Consider the following 14795-nt stretch of genomic DNA (forward strand, 5'->3'; position numbering starts at 1 on the left):
TATCTTTAAATTGTGAAAACCATTCAAGAAATACTAGTGGAAGGCAACAATAAGACTCAAACATTCATAAGTTATATCATCTTAACATGCTGGGACGGAACTTTTAAGACAAAATTATTTAGTTCACTTTTAAAAACAACATTTTATCAGTGGAACTAGAAACTTTTATATAATCAATTAATTTGACATTCAAAGTTTAGTTTCAAACTTCATAATAGTTTGTTTTAATTTTTTACGGACAAACTCTATAACATTTAACTCTATAATAAATTCATTTTATTTCTAAGCTGAAGATTTTTTTTGTCTAATTAACGAAATTGACGTTCAATGTGTAGTTCTGAACTTTACAACACAAGTTACGTTAGACGTGTTAAAGGCTATAATAATGTTACTATATACTAAATACAACACTTTATCGATGGAAGTAAAACTTTCATAAGATAAAGTAAACTGGTATTAAAGTTTAGTTTTAAATTTTATCATAGAAATTGTTTCGTTAGAAGTGTTAACAGCTAAGACAATTTCTTTATGTTATAAACACACATGGAGTTGGCTGTTGCTTCACTATTATAGATGTTTATCAACAGAATTCAGTCCACTTTTGGTCACTCTGTAACGTTCCACTTTTCAAAGATTTCAGTGGTGCTTTAAAAACATAGTCTTAAAAAGAGTGTTTACTTCATACATATATATATTTAAATTATTTTATAAAATACATACTAAATAAGGTTTGTGCTGTCTCCCGGCTTCTACCTGATGCCTTAAGAACAAACTTACTTCGTTTTGCATTACATTATATTTTATTATTGGTGGACCACAGAAAATGGACCATAACCACAAAGTTATTTTCAAAGCCCTTTGTATCACTTCAAACATATGACACCACTAAACTATGGTCTATAGTATATCTTCTCACCAACTGGATATTTGCGTGCTTGTCAAGATATGCATTAGGTTAAATATATTCTGGAAAGTGTAATAGCAGTTAGTAACTGTGAACAAAGTAAACAAATGGAAATTGTTGTCTGAAACGGATCTCGAACAAAATAAAACTTTTTTTTTTACATTAAACTGTATTTACTGTATTTTAACTACCATACAGGATTGCACATAAGACTGGTACGTAGGAAAAAGATAAACTACACATAAGAAACATTTTTTTAAATCAAATATCTAAGTGTAGACAAAACACCTTTAACTATTTACCAGGTTACAGTATTCTAACAATAAGATACTGAACCATTTTATATTATTACTTTTAATTTAACTTCATCTTCAGTGGTTTTGTTTTACGTATCCAATTCCAGTGTTTATACTACCTTAATAATAAGATGTTATAATTAATTATACTTTGTTTCAAAGTAACCATAGTTATTTTACAATTAGCAACTGAAGATATGAATTTTTAAAAACTTAAACTGATCTGTGACACAAAACTCATAATATTTTGACTTGTGCATTACTGGAAGCCAGATGATTAAAGCGCTCGACTCGTAATCCGAGGGTCGTGGATTCGAAAACCTTTTACACCAAACATGCTCGCTTTTTCAGCCATGGGGGGCATTTTAATGTGACGGTCAATCCCACTATTCGTTGATAAAAGAGTAGCCCAAGAGTTGGCGGAGGGTGATGTTGACTAGCTACTTTTCTTCTAGTCTTATACTGCTAAATTAGGGACGGCTAGAGCAGATTGTCCTCGTGCAGCTTTGCGCGAAATTCAAAAACAAACAAACAGATATTGTGGGGGGAGTAGAAAAATTTACTTTTCGTAAACATCCTTAGCCAAACTAATCGAAAATTAAAGAAACTCACAAAAAGTTGTGAAATGTTCTAGTGAATCTCTAATTTCTTTACTTTCATAATGTGAATATTTTATTATAATTTCGAATATTAGAAGATAACACGATCATGCTCACCATATTACAAAACAATTGTTTATTGGGTTTAACAGTTTATTGTTATTGGTGAAGCAAAATAAAACAAAAAGATAGAGGGTTTGTAAGTTTCAGAACTGTAAACGTGTCTGATTTCAGGGTATAACAAACTGGGATATTCGAAAATTATAAAAACTTATGGTCTCATAAAAGGGGCGCTTTAGAAATTCCAAAAAAAAGCGTAGGATGTTTTCAACTACAAGTAAAGGTCAAAAGGTCAATGAACCCGAGCCCTACCTGGTATTTAAAGACCTAAATCCTGGCAAAGAGAAAGTGAAGAAATAGACGTAAATTTATGTTAGCCTTTTTTATAAAGTCTTTAGAATAAAGATGGTGCGTGGATTGGACAATTGACAAGTAATGTGTTACTTAGCAACAGAACCCGTTTACTTGTATATGAAACGTGGTGCACTAGAACGTTTAATTATGTCTGAATTACGATCTAACGACACGGTGACGTTTGGAAGGTATTTGCGACAGTGGCATTCAAGGGCCATATTACACTCTTGTTTGCTTCATTGATTGGTTGTTCAGAATTAAGCACAACGCTACACAATGAGCTATCTGTACTCTGCTCATCATGGGTATTGAAACCCGTCCACAGATATACTGCTGAGCCATTGGAGGATAATATTAGTTTATAGTAGGTATATAATGTTAGAAAACTTTGTTTATTTTATGTTCATTGTAGGAGATTTCAGAGAAAACATGTTATAGGGAGTTGATACTAGCACTAATTCTTATATCAGTCATATTATATGGAATTTTAGAGGATTCATGTTATAAGAATTATGTATTTGCTTCTTTATGTTTGGGAGAGATTAGTATTAATCTTTATGCCAGACGTATTATAGAAAACTGGTTTTAGTTTTTATATAAAACATAACTTAGGGAGTCTTTATAAATGTTTACACGAGGTACAACGTATATAGGATGTTCAAATGTAAACATATTTTAAGAAGCTGGCACCAGTGTGTGTGTATGTTTTCTTATCGCAAAGCAACGGCTATATATTGAGTCCATCGAAAGAACTCGAACCCCTAATTTCAGCGTTGTAAATACGTAAACATACCGTTGTACCAGAAGTGGGACGCTGGCACTCCTTTCTAAAAGCAAAATATTGAAACTCGGTTTTTAGCAGTGTGAGTCCGCAGACATACCCTGTTCAACTGGGTGGGCTAATCTGTTGTTAAAAACAATACGTGAATAAATAACTTTACTACTTTAATACGAAGGCTATCTGCACTAACCGTCCCCAATTTAGCAGTGTAAGACTAAAAAGAAGACAACTAGTCATCACCACCCACCGCCAACTCTTGGACTACTCTTTTACCAACAAATAGCGAGATTACCGTTAGATGATTACGTCCACATGGCTGCTAAGAATTTATATATAGGCGTATATTTATTTTTAGGTTTCCAAGTAGGGTTACTAATAATAAGACGTGCTACCTGTTTCATTTTCTTCTTTAAGTGGGCCCGGCATGGCCAGGTGGGTTAAGGCGTTCGACTCGTAATCTCAAGGTCGTGGGTTCGAATCGCCGTCACATCAAACATGATCGCTCTTTCAGCCGTGGGGCGTTATAACTTGACGGTCAAACCCACTCTTCGTCAGTAAAAGAGTAGCCCAAAAGATGGCGGTGGATGGTGATGACTAGCTGCCTTACCTCTAGTCTTACACTGCCAAATTAGGGACGGCTATCGCAGACAGCCCTCGTGTAGCTTTGAACGACATTCAAAACAAACAATATTTGCGTGTTTCATTATTCACTGTTTAATGGGGTAGCTACGCTGTGCCCATTGCGAGGATCGTGTCTCAAAAAATATAAGTTATTCTACTGTAATAAAAACCACCAATATTCTGTTTAAAGTTATAATTTTGAGTTTTAAATATAAAAAATGAACTAGACAGAGTGAAGTAAAATTCATTAAATGTGTTGAAATTTTTATTAAGTAAAATAAAATAAATTAAAATAAAAATAACAGAAATATATTTTCGAACGGTTCTCAATCCAAATTCTACTTTTGTTTACACAAGTAAAAACTATGAATGGGAAATAATGTTTTCACTACGAATAATTTTACAAATGGAAGATATATCCATCCCAGCCTAGCTCAAGGGTTAGCTCGAAAATTATAAAGTTAAAATACTGTGTTCGATTCCAGCTGTTAATTTACCGCAGGTAGTATATTTGGCATATCTACAATAAAATGTAAGTTCATGAAAACGCTAGCTCTATTTACTCACTAAGTAAAAATACCAAATACATGAAACTTGTTCGTACTAAATTAATATATCGAATTGAAATGTGCTACTGATATAAGCTATAAGTAACAAGACAGTTGGAATTCCAAATGTCAGCTACAGTCTAAGACTTTACACTTTTATCATGAAAACTCAGTTTCTTAAAACTTTGTTTGTTCTTGAATGTCGCGCTTTCTGTTTGAACCACATGAGAAGCACATAAAAAAACGAAACAGTTGAAGTTGAAAACTATCTTCAAATAAATTTGAATAAGATTTTGTGTGCTTGAGTGTATTTTAAATGTCTATTTTTATTCTTATTCTAATAAATATAGGACAAACAGTATAATAACTTTATTCACAAACGTCTTACTTCCCTTGAGTCAAGCAAGTATAACTTTCTGCTAAAAAATTATATATAATTGTTTGTTTTTTGAATTTCGCGCAAAACTACTCGAGCGCTATCTGCGCTAGACGTCCATAATTCAACAGTGTAAAACTAGAGGGAAGGAAGCTAGTCATTACCACCCACCGCCAACTCTTGGACTACTACTCTTTTACCAACGAATAGTGAGATTGATAGTCACATTATAAAGTCCCCACGGCTGAAAGGGCGAACATATTCGGTGCGACCGGGATTCTAACTAGCGACCCTCGGATTACTAGTTGAACGCCTTAACACATTTGGCCATGCGGAGCCCAATTAAGGAAATGCATGTTCACTATGTCTAAGCCGGAAATTTTACTCAGTGCTGTGCGATTCTGCCTTAGACAGGTTTTACCGGATTATATATAACATGTATATTTATTAAAATGTACTAACTTTATGATTATGGTGTAACAAGAAACACTTGTACTACTTTTCTGAAAACAAAATCATTGTATGTATTTTCTATTATTTTTTACTGGAAACAAGAATAAAAATTCAGTTGATTAGAATTCAATGTTACTATTATTACTCTATATTCTACAACCAGCCTTACTTCCAAAATTTTAATTTAAAGTGTATACATTTGTTAACAACATAAGCAATATTGAATTATATATAATATATATATAATATATATTTTCTATTATTTTTTACTGGAAACAAGAATAAAAATTCAGTTGATTAGAATTCAATGTTACTATTATTACTATTATTATCCGGTCATGCCGGATAAGGTAAGATATGAGAAGTCTTCAATGTTACTATTATTACCCGGTCATGCCGGGTGAGGTAAGATATGAGACGTCTTCAATGTTACTATTATTACTATTATTACCCGGTCATGCTGGGTCAGGTAAGATATGAGACGTCTTCAATGTTACTATTATTACTATTATTACCCGGTCATGCCGCGTCGGGTAAGATATGAGACGTCTTCAATGTTACTATTATTACTATTATTACCCGGTCATGCCGGGTCAGGTAAGATATGTGACGTCTTCACTGTCTCAAAATATTCTTCTTATTGATTTTTTATTGTTTCTTCAAGAAACAATGTTTAAACAATATCCTATAAAAATGATTGATTTTGGCCTTCAGATAGGGTTCCGAGGAAATGGTAATTCATGTACTCAGAATAATGGAATTTTGAATTTTTATAATCAGAGATTTATTCTTATGCGCAGACTCGTTTTAGTGTTAACAGACCCAGAGATTCAACCGTTTGTCTGTCAAATCATTGTTTTAGTGTTTCTTAGAAATCATATATAGAAGTTAATGACCAACATATTTTAGGAAAACTGATTTTGTTTATTTTATATTTTGTTACAAATATTAAAACAGAAGTTCAGTTTATATGTTCTACTCTAACACATATATGAAATAGACACAGGATTTTTTATAAACAGATGTTTTATCTACCGCGTGTAATGAAAACAAATGTGATGTACGTTTTCCTCTGTTTTACTACAAAACCACACAATGGGCTCTCTACCACAGAGATTGAGCCCGAACTTTTGCGTTATAAGCCCTATAGATCATATTAATTAACCCAAGAGACTTGACCTAATTGATTTAACCCATCTAGTGTAGATTGAAACGTTATCTGTTCAGAAACTAGAATTTGAACGAAGTCGCATTACTTGCAGCGACTTTTTGAAAATCAGTGTTGTGGTCATAAAACGCCAATGTACTCCATACTGAAACCAAATTACAGAAAGAGACGATATAGAAAGTGAGCTAAACATATATATATATATATATGTATATATACAGTAAAACCTGTTTAATCCGGAAACTGCAGAAACATGTTAAACCGGATATATCAAATTTTTGCAGCGTTATCATAAGATTTCTCTTACAAAATGGCGGAACCTGCGTTAGGCGGACGGAAAACTATCTTTCACCTACCTCATCTATCAACAACTAGGACTAAAACCTAAGTAAGGCGGATAAAATATTTTTAATTGAATATTAATTTCTTATTTAATTACTGTGTGTTTGTGTTTTCTTATAGTAAAGTCACAGGGGGCTATCTGCTGAGCCCACCGAGGGGAGTCAAACCTCTGATTTTATCGTTGTAAGACATACCGCTGTACTAGCGGGAGGCTAGTTAATTACTAATTTTTTTTAATATTAATAAATTTTTGTTTAATTAATAATTTGCTTAAACTTTTAAATGTTCCTTTAGTTTTTCTATTTCCGTGTACAACATCAGTTCTACATAAAACTAAAATACTGAAAATTGATGCTTCAACATATTATTGCATACATGGATGACTATAAAAGAGCATCTGAAATGGCCATGAAAATTGATGTGTTAGACACAATTGCATTTTGAAATTATTCAATCAAATGGTAATAAAGTCTTTCGAAAGTATGGATTTATTCTTGATAATGGCGGAGATTGTGGAGAAGTTGTTTGTTATGACGATTCTAGTAAAATCCATCTGATTGACAAGACTGATGCAGATGATTCTGTGAACGTGAAACGTTTTGTGAACGTTGACAAGAATGTTTTAACAGAAACTGATGAAATTGATTTACAATCTACAATAGAAGCTCAAGATGGTAACAGTGTGAGAGATTCAGATGATGAACAAAATGGAAAAGATAGTGAGGAAATAGAAGTTCCTACTTCATCAGAAGTATTAAGTTATATTAACACTATAAAATTGTATGTGAAAATGAAGGGAGAAAATTGGCTTTCTGTTTGAACCACATGAGAAGCCCATAAAAAAATGAAACAGTTGAAGTTAAACACTATCTTCAAATAAATTTGAATAAGATTTTGTGTACTTGTGTGTATTTTAAATGTCTATTTTTATTATTATTCTAATAAATATAGAACAAACAGTACAATAACTTTATTCACAAACGTCTTACTTCCCTTGAGTCAAGCAAGTGTAACGTTCTGCTAAAAATTATATATAATTGTTTGTTTTTTGAATTTCGCGCAAAACTACTCGAGCGCTATCTGCGCTAGCCGTCCCTAATTAAGCAGTGTAAGACTAGAGGGAAGGAAGCTAGTCATCACCACCAACCGCCAACTCTTGGACTACTTCTCTTTTACCAACGAAAAGTGAGATTGACCGTCACATTATAATGCCACCACGGCTGAAAGGGCGAATATGTTCGGTGCGACCGGGATTCTAATTAGCGACCCTCTGATTACGAGTCGAACACCTTAACACACTTGGCCATGCGGAGCCCAATTAAGGAAATGCATGTTCACTATGTCTATGCCGGAAATTTTACTCAGTGCTATGCGATTCTGCCTTAGACAGGTTTTACTGAATTATATATAATATACACATTTATTAAAATGTACTAACTTTATGATTATGGTGTAACCAGAAACACTTGATCTACGTTTATGAAAACAAAATCATTGTATGTATTTTCTATTATTTTTTACTGGAAATAAGAATAAAAATTCAGTTGATGAGAATTCGATGTTACTATTATTACTCTACATTCCATAACCAGCCTTACTTGTAAAATTTTAATTTAAAGTGTAAATGTTGTATACATTTTTTAACAACATAAGCAATACTTGTAAAATGCAGTTCACATTTATATTAACACATGACGTCATTGGTTATAGGAAATTTCTAGTACAATTGTATACCAAGATCGATTAATATTTAAAATGTGGCAAAGTGGTTAAAGCTTAATATGAGGGCCGAAAGTTCGAATCCTAGTTACATCAAACATGCTTGCCCTTTCAGCCGTGGGGGTGTTATAATGTGACGGTCAATCTCACTATTTGTTGGTAAAAAAGTGGCCCAAGAGTTGGCGGTGGGTGGTGATGACTAGCTGCCTTCCCTCTAGTCTTACACTACTAAATTAGGGACGGCGAGCACAGAGAACCCTCAAGTAGCTTTGTGCGAAATTCAAAAAACAAACAAACACATGATTATAATAATGTATGTGTTCTTTCTCATTTAATTATCACATACACACATGATTATAATAATTTATGTGTTCTTCCTCATTTCATTATTACATACTCACGTGATTATAATAATTTATGTGTTCTTCCTCATTTCATTATAACATGCACACATGGTTATAATAATTTATGTGTTCTTCCTCATTTCATTATTACATACACACGTTATTATAATAATTTATGTGTTCTTCCTCATTTCATTATTACATACACGCATGATTATAATAATTTATGTGTTCTTCCTCATTTCATTATTACATACACACGTGATTATAATAATTTATGTGTTTTTCCTCATTTCATTATTACATACACACGTGATTATAATAATTTATGTGTTCTTCCTCATTTCATTATAACATGCATACATGGTTATAATAATTTATGTGTTCTTCCTCATTTCATTATTACATACACACATGATTATAATAATTTATGTTCTTCCTCATTTCATTATTACATACACACGTGATTATAATAATTTATGTGTTCTTCCTCATTTCATTATAACATGCACACATGTTTATAATAATTTATGTGTTCTTCCTCATTTCATTATTACATACACACATGGTTATAATAATTTATGTGTTCTTCCTCATTTCATTATTACATACACACATGATTATAATAATTTATGTGTTCTTCCTCATTTCATTTTCACATACACACATGATTATAATAATTTATGTGTTCTTTCTCATTTCATTATTCCATACACACATGATTATAGTAATTTATGTATTCCTTAGTTTATTATTACGTGTACATGTGATTACAGTAATTATAGTCAAATTCAATTTTCAGAATGTTAGTGGTGAAGACTAAGTTTAGCATACGACGTTCAAACTCCATGTTGTGGTGTTTCTAAAGTGAGATCTTATGATTGTCAAATATCATGGTTATAAGTATATTCTCAATGGTAAATATTTCTAAGTGTTTCTAGTTGGTAAAGGTTTGTACAAGTTTCTAGTTGGTAAAGATTTGTAGAAATTTCTAGATGGTAAAAATGAAAAAGTGAAATATGGAAACCATTACATTATATTTGTAATACCCTTAACATTAAACTTACATTTTCTGTATACTTTTATCATTATTATCTCAGTATTAAAGAATCTTTCCTTGTTAATAATTACTAAATTTATTAATTGTTCACTTTTTGACGAAAATGTCATTGAATAGTTCAGAAAACATTGGTTTCTTAGAATTTAAATAACAATGAAGTCCATACTACTGCTATCGATACGTCTGTACAGTAATATTGTTATAATGTTATCCGTCTCGACAGCAAAAACGTAATATTAATTTTATGTGTGAAGCCCTGACACAAAAATTTACTTTAGGCATCAAGTCATCCCTTAAGTAATGTCCGATTTTTAGGTTTGAAAAAAGAGAAACGTTTTTAATGTTATTTTATCAATAATGTATGTTCCATTATTATAACTTACTTCCTGCCAACGATTCACAAGCTTCTGAATGTCACTTCTATAAAATTCTTGGGGTTCAAAGGAAAATAATGTAGAAAGGGTAGTTTTGACATCTTCATGTGTTCCAAGCTCTTTTCCATCAAGATAGTTCTACAAACTTTGTAATAGATGACAATCAGATGGAGCAAGATCTGGAGAATCAGGAGGATGTGGATGTTTTTCCCAGTCTAGTTCTTCAATCTTTACAGATGTGATCCTTGTTGTATGGGGCTGTGCATTATCCTGGTGTAACACAACACCTTAACGACTGATCAAAGCAGGCCTCTTTTCTTTCAGTGCAACATTCAAGTGCTCTAACTGTTGACAATAGAAGTCTGATGTAATCATTACATTGAGTGACTGCAACTCAAAGTGGACCACAACAACACTATTCCACCAAACGCTTAACAAGATTGTCCCAGGGTGAAGGTCCATTTCTGATCGTGCTTTAGCCAGTTTACCTGCACTAAATCATTGTTTGCAGTACTTAACATAAAAAAAATATCCGTTTTTCATCTACAATCGCTAAACTGTTCAAAAAAGGTGAGTTACGTTGACGAGAATGTAGAGAAGTGGAAATGTCTACTCTTGCTCTAAGGTTCACTTCTGTAAAATCATGGGGGACACATTTTCCAAGTTTTCACACCTTTTCAAGGTGTTGTAGATGACGGTGAACTGTTGAATGTGTTGAATTAAACTTCTGTGCTAGTTCTTCAACTGTTACAGTACAATCTTCATCAAGTTCAGTCAACACCAAGTCATCATTAAATTCAACATGATGACCAGAACTTGGTGCTTCACTTAAACTGTAGTCATCTGATCTGATCTTCTGGAACCACCTTCAACATTTTCTTTCATTGAGAGACTCCGCACCATAAACACCTTGAATGTTTCGTGTAGTTTCTGCTGCACTTTTACCTTTCTTAAACTCATAAAGCATTATATACCTAATGTGCTCCTCAGACACATCCATCTTCATAAGGGTTTATTTGATTAATGATCTGAAAAAGTGGAGTTGGGTTAGTTTCTTTTATTTGTTTGAACATTTTTACACACGTCCTACAGGTCAATTATTTGTTCTTTACACGTAAAAAGAAAATAAATCGAAAACGTCCTCTAGAATCAGATGTTACGGCCATGTGATCATCTTCAATAGTTGTTTGATGTTAAACCCAAACCTACACATTGGGCAATTTGTACTATGGCCAGTACGGGTATCAAAACCCAATTTTTTGAGTTTAAAGTTTCCATGGTTATCGCTGAGCCAACTGTGGGCTACACTTACTGCTTCAAATTAAATTTATGTTTCTTGTCTGTTACTCTTTTACCAACGAATAGTGAGATTGACCGTAACATAATAACGCCCATACGCCTCAAAGGGCGAGCATGTTTGGTGCGACCGGGATTCGAAATATAATGTATTATAATATTCGGTAAATAGTCTTGTCCATATCTGAATACGTAACAACTGGATATCATTTGTGGAATATCATATTAAGTAATTAAATATCAGATCAGATCATACTGTTTAAAACTTTTGGTAAGCAACTTTAGTTACTATTGTATTTATGTCAATATTTAAATTTTTAAAAATACATGTTGTAATGTCTGTATTTTTGTAAAACCTAATTTTTTCGTGTTTTTTTTTTTTTGAATTTCGCGAATGCCTTAAACACCTGGCCATGCCGGACCAAGGAAGAAAATAAGCACGTGATATAATAGCCAATCAAATTGTATTGTATAGTTTATAACATTCAAATAACAGTTGTTGTTTTTTTATAAGCAAAGGTAAAATAAATAATTGCTTTATAATTTTGTTCTACCGAACTGCACCCCGCTAGTACAGCGGTATGTCTTCGTATTTACAACGTTAAAATCAGGGGTTTGATTCCCCTCGGTGAGCTCAACAGACAGCCCGATGTGGCTTTGCTATCAGAAAACACACACACTTCACCGAACTCGTACTATAAATACTATTTGTTAATTTTTACAATGGATCTATCTTATATAGCTTCTTGAGCACAACAAAACTGTTGTCACATAATACGTAGGTAACATGACGAGTGTTTTTAGACAGTTTCAAAAAGCTAACGAAATGGGTTGAATCATCTTATCCCAAATTTCTAGAATTTATTAATTAAAATTAAAGCTTAAAACATCATATCTTTACCATACAAAAGATTATTTCATATTTTATTTTTAGAGTATATCTGCGAACTCACACCGCTAAAAACCGAGTTTCAATATTTTGCTCTCAGAAAGGAGTGCCACGCGTACCCTCTGGTACAACGGTAAGTTTACGTATTAACAACGCTAAAATTAGGTGATTTTGACGTTGTAATCCGGGGACAATATTTATCGAGATTGTTTCTGCTTGATATTATAAATTTATGATCACAAGAGATTTTCTTAAAGTCCTGATTAGTTCATGATGCTCACAAGTTAGGTATGCAATTATTTAGGTGAATATTTAATATAACTTGTGGGCACTCATAACTTTCATCGTTGGGCAGTTAGTAACACAAACTGAGGGTTTTTATTTAGCGCATCAGGTAAATTATGAGCTAATGATTAACAAAAATAGTTTATGAAACTCTTCTATTTAGTAGGATGCTATTCTCACATATTTTCATTAAACATTTGAACTTTTAAGTAAAGTTTATAACAGGTCAAAGTAGCCGCATAGAATAATTATATCACAATCAGGTATTCGTGGTATGTATTTTTGGACTCGGAAAACTAAAGCTATATGTTATTTCATACGAACACGTTTATACGTATTGTAAACTTTTTAACATATTTTCACGTGAACAGAATTTTTTCTTTTCTGTTTCATCAGCGTGTGACACTAGCTAATCCGAGGCTGTACGGTAAAGAACACGACAATACAGTTCCTTACGGTGCAGTTCGTTGAACAGCAATGGTAAAGAGTGGATCGCCACCATAAAGTATAATTTGATGAGTCGCTTCAACTGCATGTAAACATTCTTTCTTGGGTATAAACATGGCAGCTGAATTTATTGGTCATACTTTGTTTATTAAATGGCTAACGTCCAATTCCACACTTCCTAGAAAGTCAGATTATTTATTTTGCTAAAAGCTATTCGAGGACGATCTGAACTAGTTGTTGCAAATTTACAAATGACAGACTTAAGGGAAGGCAGCTGGTCAACACCACCCACCTTCAACTCTTGGACTATTTTCACCAACGGAAAAAGGGATTCACTGTTACATTATAACGCCTTCACGGTTTGAAAGGCAAGCATGTTCGGTGTGACGGGGATTGAATCCCGTAGACGTTAAAAGCAAGCTACAATTGAATTATTATATGTGTATTAATAAATATTTTTCTAGCAGTATAATTACTGTAATTTATTTAACATATTTAACCAAATATTAAATATTTGTCATGAAAGGTTCACTTCTAAGCTTCACTTTATTGTGGCAAGTGAAAGATATGTGATTATATATTTCAACGGATATCAAATAATGACGGTCTATAAGTCTTTCAAAATCTCAAAACAAACAAACTTTAATCTAAAACAAAATTTATACTCCACAGGTTCCGACATCAATGCGAACTGAAATAAGTTTAAGTTATTGTTTCTCAAAGCATCGCAAAATTAAATTTCTAAATATGCAATGTTATCATGATATACAATCAAGAAAACTGTTCAAAAACACAAGGTTATTCAAGTCAGATCGTGAAAATTGGCGAGAGAGCTTTATTATTTTAAAGTACGTTTATTTCATTAGGCTTAAAGTTGGTGGTTAACTGACGAGAACATGTACATCAAAGGAAGAAATCCAGCTTTATCCAGTATGAAAGTGTAAAACCGTTTTTGAAAAAATTCGCGTCAGGCGTTATACACTGAAAACTCATGAAAACTAAATTAAAAATGACGAAACTAAATGGCTAGTTTAACAAGTTTCGTAATTTTTAACCATCCTTTAGAAACGTGTGAAAACATTCGTTTTGAATATTTTTCTAATCGTGCTCGTATTTGAGTATTAAAATGTTTATTGTGATTCGTGTTTGTTTCATGTGACTGACTTACACTATGTAACACATTTTGTTTCTCGATAGTATGTGTTATTTCTTAATCACTAATGTTGTAAAAGTATAGAAAATGGCCATTTTTCCCTTCAAACTTTGCTTTTGTGACCTGAATAATGAAATTTATAAATTAACCTATTTAATATGTAAAAACGGACAAATTTGAATCTTTTCATTTACACAAAGTCTGTATAAGACAACATATGAATCAAGATTTACATGTATTCATACTAAAGTTATACAAAATTGTTTAGGAGTGAGTAGTTTTTCGAGATTTGCGACTGTAATGTAAATCATTTTCACGTATCAGACCCCAGAAAATTCATCCTCATTATTTTATTAATTCAGCTATCTCTAAAATTATAATTAGGTTGTAACCAGATAAAATACACAATTATAGTAAAGAAAGTTTTGATTTTTGAACTTCGCATAAAGCTACTCGATGGGTATCTCCGCTAGGCGTCTCTAACACACGAAGTACAAGTTCATGACAGGAATAAGAAACTTTCACCATCATACTTATCTAAATGTTTTCAAAGGAAACATACTGGCTCATATCAACTTACTTTAGTTGAAAAGAAAATATCTGTAAGGTCCGGCATGGCCAGAAGGGTTACGGCGTTCGACTCGTAATTTGAGAGTCACGGTTTCGAATCCCCGTCGCACGAAATATGCTCGCTCTTACAGCCATAAGGGCGTTATAAAGTGACGT

Source organism: Tachypleus tridentatus, chromosome 8 (assembly GCF_004210375.1).
Source record: "Tachypleus tridentatus isolate NWPU-2018 chromosome 8, ASM421037v1, whole genome shotgun sequence".
NCBI classification, from domain to species: domain Eukaryota; kingdom Metazoa; phylum Arthropoda; class Merostomata; order Xiphosura; family Limulidae; genus Tachypleus; species Tachypleus tridentatus.